Below are 18,676 nucleotides of genomic sequence, written 5' to 3'. Positions count from 1 at the left end.
AGCACCAACCTGGAGGGAAGAAAAGTTGGGATGACGGCAGACGCTAGGGGCAGCTTGTCTTGGGACCCACCCACACAGCATCCACCCCAGCCTCATTAACCACTGGCCTTACCTGCGATGAGGCTAAAACAAACAGAAGTTATGGGGGGATAGAACGTGGAGAACTGTCTAGTAGAAAAAAGCAACCGTGGTGAGGAACGCTATTCCCTATGGCCTGGAGGTACGCTGGATACACACTTGCTCTTACTTCCCAACCTCGGCTTCTAGACAAACAGTGTCTTCTCTCGCTGACTTGACTTCAGAACTTGAAAAATACTCATAAGCACGTACACAAAATCAAACAATAGGAGGGAGCGAGGCTGGATGGGCGCACGCCTATTAGTGCCAGCATCTCAGGATAGCGCCAGCAAGCCGGAGGACATTGCTCAGTAGGCAGCGTTCATGGCATTGTCAGGCCTGATTTTGCAGGTCTGGTGACAAGTGATGAGTTCCCTTGCAGGCTAATTAGACGAGGCAAAGCCGCTACACAGTAGAAATCGCTCCACATGTCTCGGAAAAACAGATGGTGCAATCACAGAATGTGAGTCTAATCACGAGCAGAAGCATACAGCACAAGCAAAGAAGCAAATACGTCCAGGGGCGCAAAAATACAAATACCTCCATGATTCACTGAACTAATATCCTAAAGCACACGTCTAATCGTGTCCAGAACAAGTGCCGCAAGCACAAAGAGCATCCAAGAGTTCTCCCAGTTACTGTGTTTTCCACGCCACTGCAGCAGGTATCACCTCAGACAGCCTACTGCCTATAATACCTTTCGCACAGAGCCGACGTAGTATATCACTCAGGGAATTGCATGAAACCAGCAACAGAAGACCCAACCAGCCATGCATGTTGTGACATATCTGAGAGTCGGTGCTATCTTTGTCCTCATTCGATGCAACTTGGAACAAAGCGCTGATATGAGAGTAGGCAGACTGTTCGTAGTGTCAGGCTGTGGCTTTGTGAATATACAACTGTACAGATAACGTGGAATAAATGAAGGGAATAAACTGCGGGGGCAGCTTCCTGGGTCTGGAGAGACTTGGACGCTAGGAAGCTGGCGTGCCTGACTGACTGAATGCCATCTTCTAGAGGCCGGAACAGATGGAAAAGTGGAAGCGTTAGGGCATGCGCAGCCTGTCAAGATCCAGCGACGTGCTCCTGGGAATTATCTCAGCACTCCAGGCGAGAGCTGGCAGGAGAGGCGAGTGAGCTCATGTGGCAAGTGCTGAGTGTAGCAGCGGTCAACTGGACCTACACACCTGTGCTAGGTAGTAGAAAGATAATGAGAACACTCGTATTCTCTAAAACAAAAACCAAAGAATAGAAGAAAGAAGAGAAAAGGACTCTACCCAGCTTCGGGCTGGTGTTCGCCGTGTGAAGGAAAATGCTATGGTCAGCACAACACTCTCGATAATTTAGCTATTAGAACTGATCAGGACATTAGCTAAATAGTATGTAGCAGCGAGTTCCTTCTCAGCCTGGTTGCTGGGGAGATGCGGTAGCCTGGTTTTCTTCACTCTTGATGTGCAGAGAATACTCTTGTGGCTGTGTTCATGTCACTCACACTCTTTCACGTGTGCTTGCACCCCACCCCACTGGTGTGGAAACAATGTGCGAGATGCAGACATGAGCCACTCCTCACAGCTGTACAGGTTGCGCACCAGGTGCTACGCAGGGCTTGCAGCTCCACCCTCCGTCTCCTCCCCCAGACCAGGCATGGCCAGTAGTCCAACTCATATAGCCTTCCTGTGCGACATCTTAACACGTTTTAGTATTTAGCCACCACACACCACGAAGTGTTCCACATCTCAGCAAAGATCAGCTCTCAGGCTACCAGAAACAGGTAACCCCTCTCTCTGTTGCTTTCTCTTCACTCTGTCCCTATGTGCCTATTTTCTCTGACTGCTTGTAGCAAAGTCTCTCCAAGGTTAGTTAGGCTTCCCTCATGGCCACTCAGTGAACTGCTTGACTGCCACCTGTTGGTTGTCTCGCTCCTTGTGAGACATAGCCACGGGTCATCTGGAGTCTCCAGAGTTAGGGATTTATTCAGGCTTCGATCATACCCTATTTCTCTCTTAGTAATGGGACTGTGATTCATGTGTAGAACCTTCACTTATTATCTATGTGGTCGTGACATGTGTGTTATTGTGTGTTGGGTGTTAAAGGAGAAAGTTTGTTCGCTCAGCCGGCGGTCGTCGTGAGCTTAAGTGATGTGAAGCACCACCGTCAGGAGAACCTTTCTTTCGTTGCTGCTGTTTGCTCGTTGTCTTTGTTTCTGTTCGTTTTCTGTTTTTTTTTTTTTTTGTTGGTGTTTTTTATTTTCAAGTTGTGTGTGTGTTGATGTGACTAGGGTTTTGTCTACTTCTGTGTGTGTGTGGGTGTAGCGTCTTGTTCTCTAGTCTGCATGCCAGACTGCCGTGGTCTTAGAATTGACTACTGTGGATCCTCAGTCGTCTGTAGACCAGGCTGCAGTTGACAAGCCTTGGGAAAGTATCTCATCCAGAGAATAGAAGGGCTATGAAATATAGCTCACAGCTCTGTGGGCACCTTTGCTCGACTCCAAACATTACCAAAAGCCATCATCGGCCCCATCCCCACGCTACGTCGAGGAACCATCTCAGCTCCGGCAGTCCAATGCCTTCTTCTTGGGCCACCCGTCAAACACCTTTGAAAGCGCAGTTGCGCACATTGCACGTACCAACCACGCACGATTTTAAAAATTTAAAAAAAACCAGCTGGACGGCCGGCGGCCAATGTGGACGCGAACCCGTTTCTCCTTGTACCGTGAAGTTTGCAGCCCTAGCACATTACTTGGTGTAGGCATCACATGTGCGCAGGGCAGGCGCTCTTGGAACAGAATTGTATCCATACTCGTCGGAAGTTTCGCCATGCTGGAGGCGCCAGGAAACTAGCGGCCCTCTACAGACCAGAGCTACCATTAGTTCCACGCACTCATGATCTGCAAGATGCATGAGCTGAGGGGAGTAACCCTCGTTTTGCATGTATCTCTCGTGAGAATTACACTGAATAGTGGATCGAGAAACAGCTGGGTTGGGATGGATGTCGCATGGCTTGAGTGTATACCGTCGATCTGGCGAATACTCCTGCTCTCCGTCGCTTTAGTACTACTGACTCGCAAGCTGCCCGTGCGGTGAAGCCAGAAACTCACCCAACTCTGCTGATTAGTCAGTCATGAGGATCGGGCAGCTTCACGCAGGACTCCAGACATCCTCTGAACCTACCACAATGTGGGGGCTCTATAACATAGCCTGCTCAGTCATTGTTGCCCAGCTCCGGATATGGGTGTGGGGGCGTAAGTGCCAGTCCGTACCGTAGGCACTCAGCAGTGCAGACTGGATTACCCACTGAGGAGCAGTGCCACCAAACCATCAGTCTGCAGCATTACCTTGTGTACCCGCTCAGGCAGCAAGAACCCACCTTTAGGGTGCACAGAGCTTGCTCTTGTGTTACTCACCTCTAATCAACTCTCCGCCATTCCTAGTCATTCATTTGGGAGTACTTTCATCGTCTCATGTCGACTACATAACTCCAGCTCACTCACAAGGAGCGCCTGGTGGGTAAAGAGACAAGGTGAGAGGATTCTACTGCGAAAGGGCAGTACCTCTATGGGTGGCTCGCCGCGGACGCCGCAAGCCGAGAGAGAGGTCTCTCTGACACGGATAGCTGCGGGGCTGTAGTGACTGGAAGCGTGCAAGACTAAGTAGTTAACGTCTCAGCGTTTAGCGTATATGAACCTCGACCAGAGACATCTCCCACACTTGACCTGCCCTACTTGGATCGCTGTTTTGTTGCTTCTTCCTTGGCGCGTTGCTTTTCTTGGTTTTCTGATAGCAGACAGATGCACGCGGGTGGTCTCCCTACCGACTCAGAGCGTGTCGAGTCTCTTTGTCCTTGTTTCTCAACTTGCACGGGCTCAGACCTATGTATTGCTGACCTCAGCTCTTCGTGCTTTTCCAAAACATAGACTCCCAGACGCATACTCATCAGACATATGGGTAAAATATCTGGCTGCGCCCATTGACCCTCGCTAGCAACTGCGTCCCGCAATGTGCTGCATGCATTGAGTATATCCAGCGACTGTGGGCTGTAGCGTAGGGCGGCATTCTGTGACATTTGCAGAGCCAGCCCGCGTGAATCTATGCCTAGAAATATGTATATGATCTACAGCACTGGACTAATGTAGTAGATGAGGATGTGTGTGTCTAAATTATGAAACAAATGTAAATGCATTGAAAAAAGTCTTCTAACGAGTTCACTTTAAGATATGAGTAAACAATGGATAGTGTTAGATGCTGCACTAAAATCCCTAATGAACGATCGTAACTATATTTTCTCAGTAGTGAGTCACTTATTAGGGGAGAATGTGGTATTCGTATCTTTGTCGGCTCTCCTTGAATTGATACTGCATTCGAGCAGAGTGGTGACTAGCTGGTCATGTTCCCTCTTTGGACTTCTGAACTGTAAACTCGTGTCTTGGTATGTAAGTCACAATAGTCGATCGGGGGTGGACATGGACGAGCATCTCAGTAGAACTAAGTGCAGCAATCCTGTGAAGAAAACAGAGCTCAGTTCTCAATCGACACACTCCTGAAGCGCTGCATTTCCCAGCCCCACACTTCACTTTTTAATCTACACAGAGGGACCTGTAAGATGCATCGATGTCCATACTGCGGGTCACACTTCAGACGGTGAAATCCACTGCTTTCTAAGTTATAATAACTAAGGCTCTCGACCTAGTCTGGGTCTCCTCACTGCCTCACATGCGCCCTTCCTACACTCTCTCAGTGCAGTCACCGCGTGCGAAGGCTCTTATCTGATGATTTATGATCCTCTCCCATTCATTCATGTCCAATAACAGTGGTACCGAGTATTCTACACAGCCTACAGTGTCTGCCCAAACAGGATACAGCCACAGAGCTCTCGAGCACTGCTTGTTTCTGAATTGGCCAACGGTAGGCCTTTGCTGGAAAACGAGGACTTCTGGCAACGTACAATGGCTGAGGAACAGACCCGAGGCCGCACATCATCTCTGATCATGACTAGAAGGATCACAACAGACATCTAGCAAGCGTTTTCAAGCGGATATCCACTCCCTTGTCCAGGTCGTCTAACACATGTGGTCTCTGCCCTGATCATCTGACTTCAGTACCATTCTAAGCTTGTTAGTATAGAAAGTGCTCCTCAAGTCTTTAGGAAGTTTGCTCTCTGATGTATTAAACAACTAAGGACCAATAACTTGTTGTCCAGGGTGTGGCCTAGGACGAGCTCAGCACCTAAAGAGACGTCAACCCGGCTTTACTACCCCTCTAATCACCTCTTGCCTCTGTCTCTTTGTCTCTCTGTCCTCAATAGTCAGCTGTGAGGTTTGAGTTAAGGAATCAGTGATTGAGTGCATGAAGTATTGCGAGTGTCAGGATCTAATCCGCCAGTCTAACTGTGCCATCCAGTGCCACTGCCTCATGACAACCACAGGGCTAGCGAGGGATTAGGTCCATGCTTGGTGCCTGCTCGTGTGTGTGGTATAGTCACATTGACCATCACGAAAGTATGATAGTCATAAGCCCTCGGTGTCATGGATGAGCCGCTATACCAGATCACACCATAGTATAGTGGATCTAATAAGTGCAACGATAGACCGAAAAATCCACCTTGATCGTAAAACTTGAAACTACTCCAACAGAGTAATCCATCTCCGACATAACAAAGAACCGAGTACATAATGCTTGTCTCATTTCTATTGTCCCTTCATAGAACAACGAGCCTAGTACCTGTTTCAGTGGGAAGGTGCTTGCCAGTTTCCTTTCTAGGAACGACGGTCAACTGGTTCTCAAAGATGCCAGGCACTCGCTGAGTCAGATCCCATAGTGTCATCTCTCAGCGCTAGGGGTACAACATCCTTTCGCATCCGAAGTTGGTGTGGCTAGTTGGTGGTCAGCGTAGCCCCTACGGACGTATCTATGTCCCTGTCTAGCACCTCCCTTTTTAGCAGAGCGCATCGGTTAGGAGCGAGAGGCTCTAGGTGAGCTGCGATCTTTCCAACGAGTCCAATGACCGGTCTATCAGTGCAAAGATCCCAGCGAGCCAAGCCGCACCACAGAGAGCTCCAGGCCACACGAGAAGAAGCTCCTGTGTGCATTTGAAGATTATTTAACTCAAACGAATAAGAGCCATTGAGCTGAGGGGTGCTCCACCTGTTGCAATCATCTCGGGAGGCCACTGGCTACTGGCCCCACTAGCCAACAACTTCATACTGCGAGATGTGGTGCATGGAGAGACGGATAAAGACATAGAGTGAGTGTAAGAGTGTATATCCACATATTTGTTTCACCAGTGTCCTCTCAGCACAACGTCGGAAATACGCAAGTTAGTCGTTATTATACCAACGTGTGAAGTCTGATTGTTTCCTACTAATAAGTGTCTACTCTTTCTCTATATCGTGAAACACTCTAGTTAATTAGGCGTGATTGAGACATCGCGCCTTATAATGCGCTCTAGTTCCAATCCTTAGGTGAGTGCAGACGGCAGAATAGCATGGAAAGTCTCTCTGTGAAGTTCGTAGGCCTAACTTGCGTGGCTACCAAAGAATATGTATGTGAGTTAATGTGATCAGGGCACAGCCGGCTAACCAGGAGTAACATGTGATCCTTTGAAATTAAAACAAAAATCAACAACTTTAAAGAGAAAAGACCCAAAACCTAGAAAGAGATATGAACAATTGGGAGATGAAAATAGCTTCTACTTCTCCATGGGGGTTGTGTGTTACGATGATTTTGGGGAACTATTGAGCATTTTAGGAGGCATCCATACGATGCTTGCATGTGAGCACCTAGACATTTAATACTCCCACCTGAGCCCTCAAAAACATCTCTATAGCATTCCGCAAAGACTTACACTTAAAGGCACTCCCAGTGAATAGTTTTAAGGTTGTCAGTAAAGTGAGGGCTCCAGCCACAGAAGGGCTTTTACTCACACGGGTGAAGGGATGGGTTGCCGCAGGGAGATGATTTACTTTTATTGCGGAATGGTGGAAAACTGGATACCATGATGTCCAGTGATAGAGTAAATTAGGTCAGATCCCTGTAATAGACTACTGTGCACCACTGGAAATGGTGATATGGGAAAACAAACAGTCATGCCCCCCCTCACTCAGTAAGTGCTGGCTGGGGGCCAGTGTCCCAGACATTGTGCTGCACTGGAGGAAAACACAAGCTCCGGCCAGCTGCTGTGGGCTCACAGGTCATGATGGGAGCAGCACCCAGAGCTTCTCCTAAGTGCCCTGAAAAGAGCAGGTGAGGAGCCAGGACACAGCACAAACAAGGACAGAGTGAGGCCATGCTGAGGACACTGGGCCTGACTAGGAGGCAGCTACCAGAGAGAGAAGAAAGGAACACTCAGGAAAGCTCGTTGGGGACAAAGAAGAGACATTTGACATTTGTGTGGGGCTGAGAGGCTGAGGTCGGCAGCAGACCACACAGGGCTCTGCGGTCCTTGACCGAGGGTATGATTTTATTTGATGGGTAATGTGAAACCACAGAAGGTAGGGAGGTAACCTGCTGTGCTGCCGATGGAGAGGCAAGATGCGGATAGATGTGACACCATACATACCAAAACTTCAGCACTTGAGACAGAAACAAAGAGACAGAGGCAGAGGTGATTAGAGGGGTATAAAGAGGGGAGATGTGGGCTGGAGAGATGGCTCAGTGGTTAAGAGCACTGACTGTTCTTCCAGAGGTCCTGAGTTCAGTTCCCAGCAACCACATGGTGGCTCACAACCACTTTTAATGAGATCTGGTGCCCTCTTCTGGCCTGCAGAGACACATGCAGGCAGAAACTGTATATACATAATAAGTAAATAAATCTTTAAGAGAGAGAGAGAGAGAGAGAGAGAGAGAAGACATGGTCAGTAGAATACCAGGAGTTTCATTTTGCCTTTTTAAAGAGTGAAATGTGGGGCTGGGGAAATAGCTCAGTGGTTAAGAGCACTAGCTGCTTTTCTAGAGGACCTGAGTTCTATTCCCAGTACCCACATTTGACTTACAATCAGCTACAGTCCCAATTCCAGAGAATCAAACACCCTCTTCTAGCCTCCTTGGACACCAGGCAGACACATCATGCACATACATGTAAGTAGGCAAAACACCCATACACATACTGTGATAAAAATTTTAAAAAGGGGCTGGCCAGTGGTGACGCACGCCTGTAATCCCAGCACTCGGGAGGCAGAGGCAGGTGGATCTCTGTGAGTTCGAGGCCAGCCTGGTCTACATAGCTAGTCCAGGACAGGCTCCAAAGCTACAGAGAAACCCTATCTCAAAAAACCAAAAAAAAAAAAAAAAAAGGGAGGTTGAGGTAGAAGGCTCTCTGTGAGTTCAAGGCTAGCCTGATCTACATAGTGAGTTCCAGGAACAGCCAGAGCTATGTAGAGAGACCCTGTCTTGGTGGGGGTGGGGGAGCAGATAAGGTAGATGAGAGACATCTAAAAGGGAGGTGCTGGGTAGGTAGTCGGAGACAGCAAGTACCAAATGTGCTGATTGCTCACATCTTTCAGAACACACCACCCTCCCTGCTGCTTTCTCACTCTGTCCACTGTCCTCTCCATGTGCTCTGCCCATTCTTGTCTCGCTGGAAGCCAGAGTTAGGGATTTTATTCAGGATTACCCCCTATTTCTAATCTGTAGTCACCCCCCCCCTGGAGCTAAGGACCGAACCCAGAGCCCAGTAGCTCTACCACTGAGCTCAATCCCCAACCCCAGCTGTTTTGTTTTGTTTTTCGAGACAGGGTTTCTCTGTAGCTTTGGAGTCTGTCCTGGACTAACTCTGTAGCCCAGGCTGGCCTCGAACTCACAGAGATCCACCTGCCTCTGCCTCCCAAGTGCTAGGATTACAGGCGTGCGCCACCACTGCCCGGTCCAGTTTTTTTTTTTTAAATTTTTAATCGTGCGTGCGTACGTGCCATGTGCATGCAGGTGTTTGAGGTGGCCAGAAGAAGGCATTGGATGTGCTGGAGCTGGAGTTCCTGGAGGTTGTGAGCTGCCCTTGGTAAGTGTTGGGAGTGGCAAGTGCTCCTCACTGCTGAGCTGTCTTTCCAGGCCCTTTCTATTTCTATACAACTTCCCAGTTTGTAACTGCTGCTGAGACCATTCTTCTACACGCTGTCTGCATGCACATGGCACGCACACGCACACACACATACACACACACACACACACACACTTACACACACTCATACACACACACACACACACTTACACACACTCATACACACACACACACACACTTACACACACACATACACACATGCACGCACCCACAAATAAAAATTTAAAAAGCCAATTACTATAGAGAGAAATAGGGGGTAATCCTGAATAAAATCCCTAACTCTGGAGACATGAGCTTGGCTTCCAGCGAGACAAGAAGGGGCAGAGCACATGGAGAGGACAGTGGACAGACAACCTTGGGAGACTTGCTACAAGGCAGCAGAGAACAAATAAGCATGGGACAGAGTGAGGAAGCAACAGAGAGGGTTGGTTTGTTCTGAAAGATGTGAGCAATTGGAACATTCGGTGTTGGCAAAACTAAAAGAAGATCCAACAGAAAGGACTATAGGGAGACTGCCTCCCTTCTGGGGAGGAGACGATGGAGCTGAGGCCTGCAGCACCTCACCTGACAGTGTGAGGAGTGCTGGAGTGAAGTCATGGGGTGGGGTGGGCCAGTGAAAGGTGTGAGTGAAAGACGATTTGAAAAAAGAAGAAACCAACGCATCTCCCCAGAAACCAGGGAAGGGAATTCCTACATTTTAGCATTCCTGGACTGTTCTAATAGCTAATTTGAGGTTTGTGACCACAATTTTAAGGGAAACCAGGAAGCTGGGTAGAGTTTTATTTTGTGAGACTCTCACTATACAGAGCAGGTTGACCTCAAAGCTGCAATGCTCCTGCCTCAGCCTCCTGAGTGCTGAGATAATAGGGCACCGCTCGCTGTACCTGGCTTCCTTCCATCTGTCCGGGATCCTAGAGATGGCATTCAGGTCAGGCCACTCAGCCATCTCTCCAGCCCGACAGCTGCCCCCCAGTTTATTATTCATTTATTTTAGTAAATGAAATCACAAAGCCACACCTAGGACACTAGAATTCTGCCTACTTCACTGAAGACTGGCATGTCCACGCTCCAAATGCAAACACAGCTGTTCTTGTTGCTGGTTTGTGACCCTGAAGTTATTTACTCCATCTGTGCCTTAACTCTTCGTTCTGTCTGGGAACGACTGGGAGACTCTTGGGAGTCTCTTGGGCTTTATAATTTTTTAATTTATTCATTCATTTATTTATTTTGGTTTTTCTTTTTTGTTTTGTTTTGTTTTGTTTCTTGTTTTTCGAGACAGGGTTTCTCTGTGTAGCTTTGCGCCTTTCCTGGAACTCACTTGGTAGACCAGGCTGGCCTCGAACTCACAGAGATCCTCCTGGCTCTGCCTCCTGAGTGCTGGGATTAAAGGCGTGCGCCACCACCTCCCGGCTTATTTTGGTTTTTTAAGACAGGGTTTCTCTGTGTAGCCCTGGCTGTCCTGGAACTCATTCTGTAGACCAGGCTGGCCTCGAACTCACTGAAATCCACCTGTCTCTGCCTCCCAAGTGCTAGGATTAAAGGCGTGCGCCACCATTGCCAGGCTAATTTTTTTTTTTTTTTTTTACTTTTTGAGATTATAATATAATTACATAATTTCTCTTTTTCCTTTCCTCCCTCCAAACCCTGTCAAATACCCCTCATGTCTCTAGTAAAATTCATGACCTCTCTCTTTCTTTAATGTTGTTAATATTCAACTGTTTTTTTAAAGCATAAATGCATAGGCATATTGGAAAAATGAAATTCATTTGCTGATGTGTTCCAATGTTGCTCCATGCTTCTGCTAGGGAAAAAACAACAACAAAAACCAGAACAGAAAATGGCACTCTGGAACCACTGAGCTTCCCGTGGTGCATTTCTCTGCAGTCATCTGTTGGGAGGACTCCTGGAGTGTGGAGGGGCACATGCAAGCGCAGGAGTCCTGGGTGTTGTTAAAGTCAGCTGACCGCAGGACTCTCCCGCCGCCACAGGTTCCCCTCCCTACTATGGCGGAAAGGCCTGCTTTCCTGTGCCTGCGTCTGTGCTGTGAAGCAGTAGGGGATGGTAAGTGCTCTGCCACTGAGCTACGCCCAGTCTGGGACCCTCTGCTGCATCTTTTTTTTTTTTTTTTTTTTTTTTTTTTAAGCTGAGGATCAAACCCAGAGCCTTGCACTTGCCTAGCAAGTGCTCTACCATTGAGCTATATCCCCACCCCCACCCCCACCCGCTGTGTCTTAACAAATAACTCAGGCTGAATATATCTTTTGCTGCCAAAAATTAATTTAAATACAGTGAAAAACACTGCTCTATTGACATTTGATCCAGGAAGGTGGAGATATAATGAAGTCAAACTAGGTACAAGTGTCCAAAGGCAAATATAACCATCCGGAGCTTACTTCCTCCCCACATTCTCAGAGTGTATATCTGTCCTGGGTATTATTAACAGCCAATCCCAGCCCTGCCCTACATTCTTTAATCCAACACCAAAAAGGAAACATGGATTAGAGCTCGTTTTAGCACAGAGAATCAAGTGGTCCGGGCTACTTTCTAGCATATAATCCCATCTCATTGCCTCTGCTTTGCAGATCTATACAGAGAGAGACCACAAGCCATCTAGAGCTGGTCAAGTACTCAACCAAAATGTCCTTTCCACCCTCCACTTCAGGCCACACAAGCACAAAGACCTGAGTTTGAACCTCAGCATCCACACACAAAGCTTGGCATGGTGGTATGTATTTGTAATCCACATGCTAGAGAGACAGAGGATCCCTGGGGCTTGCTGGCCAGTCAGCCTTGCTTAGGTGAGCCCCAAGTCCTGGTCAGAGACCATCTCAGAAAGATGATCAGCTCCATAAGGACAACACCAACATTGTCCTCTGATGTCCATGTGCACCCACACACACCTGTGAGCACACACACACACACACACACACACACACACACACAGGCACACTCTTTAATGGCACGTGTACCTGCACACACTTTAACGAACTGGAGTGTGGCTAGGCTGGGGCTCTGGGGGGGAGCATTTTTCAGGCATGGCAGCAGGAGCAAAGTTGCAAAGTTAAGATCAAAGATGGAGGAGTGGAGGGACAGAGGACCGACTAGTGACAGCTGTGGAGCTCTGGGAGGATGGCACAGGTTCAGTGTCCCCAGAGCTGCTCAGGCTTCTGCCCTGGTCTGGTCACCTCCAAACATGACAGCTCCCTTCCTGTCCTGCATCCTCATTCCCTTCCGGTCTCTGACATCTTATATGACAATTTGGCAAAATGCCCACACAGAACCTTCTGGCAGAGATGAGTGGATCTATGGTGATCTATGGTGGGCCTCATAGCTGAAGGAGGTAGCTCAGCCCAGGGCTTCTCCAGTCCCACACGGCCCCAGTGTTCAGAAGACCCAGTTTAAAGCCGGCAGCTTGAACAGAGGCCTCAGAGGTCTTCCCCCGGGGCCTTCATTCTTGAGGAAAAATACAGGTAAATAGTGGCTGTCCTACAGTACAAATCTGCAAAGCAGGTGGATCAGGAAAACTCTTCCCTTAATCCTCACACACATGCAGTGAGGACTGCGGTGCTGTGCTAATGCAGAGACACAAGCAATGCTCAGGTAAGAAGTTGCCATCTCAGAGTTGCTCTGTGCACTCACTTGCTGGGTTGTTGTTGTTGCCCTGGAGACAGACGCAGGATCTTTCCTACGATAAACCCATGCTCTACCACCAAACTGTATCCCAACACATACACTATTTTTCTTTTCTTTTTTTGAGACAGGGTCTCAATATGTAGCTTTGGCTGTCCTGGAACTCACTATGTAGACCAGGCTGGCCTTGAATTCACAGAGATCTGCCTGCCTCTGCCTCCAGGACATGCCTCCACCACGCCCAGCAACTATTTTTCAAAATTAGATCACAAAATTCTTTTCAAGTCGACCAATTAAAAACAAAACAAGCAAAAACAAGAGAAACTCTGTCTTTAAAAAAAAACAAAACCATATAATAGTAAATAAGTAAATGAATAACAAAAACAACAACAAAAAAAAACCCCTCCACGGGCATGGTGATGCATGCCTTTAATCCCAGCAGAGGCAGGTAGATCTCTGTGAGTTTCTAGGCCAGCCTTGACTACATAATGAGACTCTGTCTTAAAAAATAAAATAGTAAGTGAAGATCTGTGTGCACTGATAGGCCTCGAACAGTCTGTGGTGGTTCTGCTTGTCTTGCCGTGTCCAGATTGAGTACATCTATACGGTCGGAAAGTTACACACTCATGTTGGGAAAGCTCTTATGTGATCTCCTTGTTTTGAAAAACAAATTGGAGATTATGCCTGACCTACCACTTGTCACCACAACTGGCTGCTGCTCACTATGCAGACACGCCAGGACTGAGGACAGCAGTGCCGACAGTGTCTTGAGCTTTACTTTGGCTGTTATTTATCGGGGCGGGGACACTGTTTTCTTAAGAAACGGCTTGTCATGTAGGTTGTTGAATAAAGTGTATTAAGTTCACATGAAAAGAAAAGAAAAGAAATAGAGAAATAAAGTGGTTTTCTTAACATGGGACTGTTGCAGTCTTCGGACGATGTCCCCCCTATTTACCTGAATAAAACAGCATTTATATAGAATTTTAATCTACTATTTGTATCTCAACTCTACTTTGCAGATGTAGGAGAGACCAAAATAGAGACCGTAAATCATCAGTCACAGCAAGAGCATGATGCCCTCTGTAGCTGCTGAGGCCACTGTCCAGCCATTTAAGTTGATTCTGGGGTGATAGGGAATTGGAGAGAATGGGGGGGGCAAGGGTTTGAAAGCAGGGTCAATGACTGCTTGACTACAATGGTGAGCACACCCAGATGCTGCCGAAGATCTGGATGCCCAAGGTTACACATCCATGACATGGTGAACGACAGAGAACCTCTGCTGTCAGAGAAGCAAGCCCTAACCAGAGAGCAGAGGATGTTGGGCCAAGTCACAGAGGTGATTTCACTTTCTCTTTCAAGAGACATCCTCCTTGTATTTTCCCGTTTTATGAGACTGAGAGCCAAAAGGTCAAGAGGTTAGATTCTCTCAGGCTGGTCAATGCAGAGGATGATAGCCCTGGGGACCTCAGAGGCCACAGTTCCTTAGCATAGATATGGCCCGGGCTTCAATCATCAGACACAATAAGTAAAATAAAGAGAGTTACCTTGTTCTTCCTAAGGTCACCTGAACACAGTGTTCCTTGGATAAAAGGGCTGCGATCGATCGTATAAAAATACACACAGGTGGGAAGACCAGCAAAAAGCAGAAACAAACAATTCCCATTTTCTTAAAGCCTTATTTGATACTTTGAACCAAAAAAACAAGGAAAGCTTGCGGGGGGGGGGGGGGGGGGGGGGGGGGGGCACACCCATAATCCTAGTTACTTGGCAGGCTGAGGCAGGAAGCTTGCAAGTTTGAGGCCCATCAGGAAAAATTACTACAAGTCTCAACATTTAAAGGAAGGCGGTGGCCCAGGGTTCAATCCCTAGCAACACACACACACACACACACACACACACACACACACACACACACACACACGGAAAAAAGAATAGTCACCCAAGAGGCAGTTTATATTTGCTAAAGAAAAGACACTGCCCCTCTCCTGCACCACCAGCAGGGGCGCTCATGTACTAATGCCCCATTTGGTCTCCGGTCTGATGCATTTCTCTACCAACCACTGAAGTCCTTTTAGCACAGACTCTGTGATAGGCAGTAAGTCTGTGACTCATGGGGACCTGAGATGTGGCCAGCAGACACATTAGTAGAAGTGGCATCTAATGGTTCCTGGTTTCATTTCCCAGATAACAACATAGGGGGAAAGTACGTTCTGAAGAGGGGGAATGGAATGGAGTGTTTCTGGGGAATCTCAGAAATCCAGAGCAGACCAGGCAGTCCAATGGTTTGAGACAGGGAGTGAATTTACTCCCAGGGAATACTTGACCATAGAGACTTTTTTTTTAATGCCTTGGCCAGGGGGTACTACTAAACACCTACAATTTGGCCCAAACACCAACAGTACCAAGGCTGAGACGCCTGCCCTAGCCCAGCTCATCAAGGACTGACCATCCCTCTGGAACCTTCAGTACAGACTTTATAGGTATCTCACTAACGAGAGCCTCAGGGAAGCTTCTAGAGGTGGGAAATAGTCCCCACAGAAATGTCCAGTTTCAGGAGGGCTAATTCCTTTTCCCAAACTCTTACAATGATATACCAGGAAAAATGGGGCTGGAACCATGGCTCAGCGGTCAAGAGCATGTGTTGCTCCTGCAGAGGACCCAGGTTTGATTCCCACAGTATATGTAACTTTAGTTCCAGGGCATCTGAAACCCTCTCCTGACCTTTGCAGACACCAGGCACACATGTGGTGCACAGACATATAGGCAGAACACCCATACACATAAATAAAATAAATAAATCTAAAAATATCTTATTTAAAAAAAGAAAAAAGGTTAGGAAAAAGAAACACCCTATTTGGGTTTGGGCTCAGGATGACACTCAGGAAAAGGGGGGAGGGGCTCCAAGAAGAGGAGAAAGCTGACAAGTCATGAGAAAGGACTGATGCCAGCTTCCACGGAGCACGCAGACCACGTGACTCTGCGGCCAGGCTCCTTCTGCCTCCGGCATCTCCGTGTCTCTGTGCCCTCCCTTACTTAGTGGTGGTAGGTGGTATTGTCTCCTGTCATCCAGTTCTCTCACCTGGCCAGTTCCACCTCATCCGTCACTCCACCTCTCCTTTGGGCTCTTCACAGCTGAGAAGTTAAAACTGCTTTCCCTGCACATGTCTTCTTCCAGAATAAACTGTCCGCATCAGCCCTTGCTGTCTTTCTTCCCTCCTCATAAAATACTTATAGACCCGGGGCTCGGTGGGAGGTGGGAACAGTCTTTGGCTACCCGGAGTGCTCCAAGCCAGCTTGGCCTTGTGAGACTCTGTCTCCAAAAACCAGGAAGAAGACACCAAACAACTTGCTAGTGTTTTGGTGTTTTGAAGATCTCAATATGTAGTTTTGGCTGGCCTGGAACTCTAAGAGATCTGCCTGCCTGCCCTCATCTGAGCAGTGAGGTGGTGGTCAAGCATGCTTGGTGAAGCCGCCACACTGTATAACTGTGTGAAGGCTCCATGTACATTGGAGTCTGGAAAGCTGGTTCATTACGAGATTCCTGGATTTCACCTATCTCAAATACTTGCGATTTATTTATTTATTTATTTATTTATTTATTTATTTATTTATTTTTGAGGCAGAGTCTTACTATGTAGCCCTGGCTGTCCTGGACCTCTCCATATAGACCAGGCTGACCTCAAACTCACAGAACTCCATCTGCCTCTGCTGCCCAAGTGCTGGGATTAAAGACAAGCGCCACCACACTGGGCCCAAATACTTGTTTCTAACCTGGAGTCAAGCTCTTGTTCACTGCCCACAGAATCAACCTAAAATGCTGAGATTTATGACTGCTTATCAGAGAGAAAGAAAAAAAATAGTGGCCAAAGAGCCTGCACTTGCTGTTAGGGAGCTGGGGTATGGTGGACCCCAACGCCTGTCTAATGGCCACTTCCTCTTTCCAGCACAGAACGCAGTCCTCCTAAGTGATGTCTCACACTAGCTGACTTTACAGCCTGGAAGCTAAGTCCACCCAAGTGAGTCCTGACTCAGCAGTGGGGACAGCAAAGACTAGCAAACTGACCACAGGACCTGAGAGGCATTAGGAGCTGGCAGCACTCGGTACCTGTGAAGACATCCATCAGGCTCGTGTGCAGACTCAGAGAGACGGTTACATGCTAGGCACCTTTCACCACTGTCCATGACCAGCACTCACTTACCTTCCAGCAGGGCAGACCAAGGGTGCTTCCCCTTGGCCTGGAGGACCCAAGACATGACGGGAGTGTGGGCCTCAAGTCAGGAAGGGAGGAACAAATGATACACATACACAGCTCAAGATTCCCTTCAGGCATGGATCCCAGCACTCAGGAGCATCTCTGTGAGTTCGAGGCCAGCCTGGTCTACAGAGTGAGTTCCAGGACAGCCAGGGCTGCACAGAGACACCCTGTCTCAAAGAAAAAAAATATAAAAAAGGAGGAAGAACCCCTTCCTACGCCTTCCTTCTTCACCTGTTAGTTCCCAGAATTCCTGTAACTAGACTGTGGTCTCTTACGCAGAAGGAGACTTCTGGGAACTTTGAGTCTAAGAAAAGACACTGATTTTGGGAGTCCCTCAACAACACATCCAATCCAGCTACCCACAGGCTCAAAGCTCCCAATTGCTGTGTCTCTATTTATTTATTTATTTTCATTACGGGTTTCTCTGTGTCACAGTCCTGGCTGTCCTGGAACTCGCTTTGTAGGAGGCCTCTGCCTCCCTAGTGCTGGGGTTAAAGGCCCGGGACACCACCACCCGGCTCCCACTCTTAATCATAAGCAAACAAACACAGTTTGCTGTACATCTGAGGAAAACTCCCTGCATAGAAAACAGACACTAAAACAAACAAAACTACCACACACACACACACACACACACTCACTCACTTAGGAAAAAGAAAAACATGTAAGAAATTGAGACTAGGCAGGGTGTGTGTGTGTGTGTGTGTGTGTGTGTGTGTGTGTGTGTAAGGAGAAAGACCTAAAAATTACTGCATCCATGAAACAAGACTTGGGAGTAATAAAAAAAAATTATTTGGAACTTTGATAGACTCTAACAGCAGAAACAAAAACTTGAGCAAAAAAAAAAAAGAATGATAACTTTGAGGAGACCTAGAACACCAGTAAAAGCCAGACCAATAACTGGAAAGAAAAGGAAGTCTGCGCACCGTGATGTGGAACAGCCGAACAGCTGAAGTTCCACAGAGAGAGGATGCTCTGATGAAGCCACTGAAGACGCTTTCCCTGCAGGTAACCCACCTTAAAAATGTCTAAAGGAGGGCTGGAGAGATGGCTCAGAGGTTAAGAGCACTGCTTGTTCTTCCAAAGGTCCTGAGTTCAATTCCCAGCAACCACATGGTGGCTCACAACCATCTGTAATGAGATCTGGTGCCCTCTTCTGGCCTGCAGGGATATGTGCAGACATAATAAAATAAATAAATCTTTAAAAAATAATAATGTCTAAAGGAAAGATAACTAGGAAACTCATGGAGGCATGACCGCTTCATCTTAAAATGCCAAGACAGCAGCTTTTACGCCCAAAAGAAATGAGTCTGTAGACAGTCATTTTGTAGACATTTATTGCTTATTTATTGTGTGCATGTGCATGTTGTACTCATGCCACAGCACACACAACTCCAGTCTGGTGGCCACTGTTGCCTGCTGAGCAGTTACCAGGGTTTGCCCTCGGTGGCTTATCGTTTAAAGAGCAGACCCCTGCTTAGCTCCCATGATTCACTTTTCTCCCTCCCAGCTACGCTAAAGACTAAAAGTCACCTCAGAAGACAGTGCCGGGGCTCGGTCACTCCTCTTCTCTGTGCTACCTGGCAGAAGCAGCTCCATTCCTCCTCCCATTACAGGAAGACCAT

The 18,676-nt window shown here is 47.7% G+C and overlaps 1 protein-coding gene across 2 annotated transcripts in view; it reads right to left on the bottom strand.

Moving 5' to 3' along the window:
• The window catches only part of Stxbp1 (syntaxin binding protein 1), a 68,159-nt gene that overhangs the window by 37,406 nt on the left and 12,077 nt on the right, over positions 1-18,676 (bottom strand). The window lies entirely within an intron of this gene.

The sequence above is a fragment of the Onychomys torridus genome, chromosome 4 (assembly GCF_903995425.1).
Source record: "Onychomys torridus chromosome 4, mOncTor1.1, whole genome shotgun sequence".
Lineage (NCBI taxonomy): Eukaryota > Metazoa > Chordata > Mammalia > Rodentia > Cricetidae > Onychomys > Onychomys torridus.
Note: the sequence above shows the minus strand (reverse complement) of the source record. Positions and strands in the feature narration are given on the sequence as shown.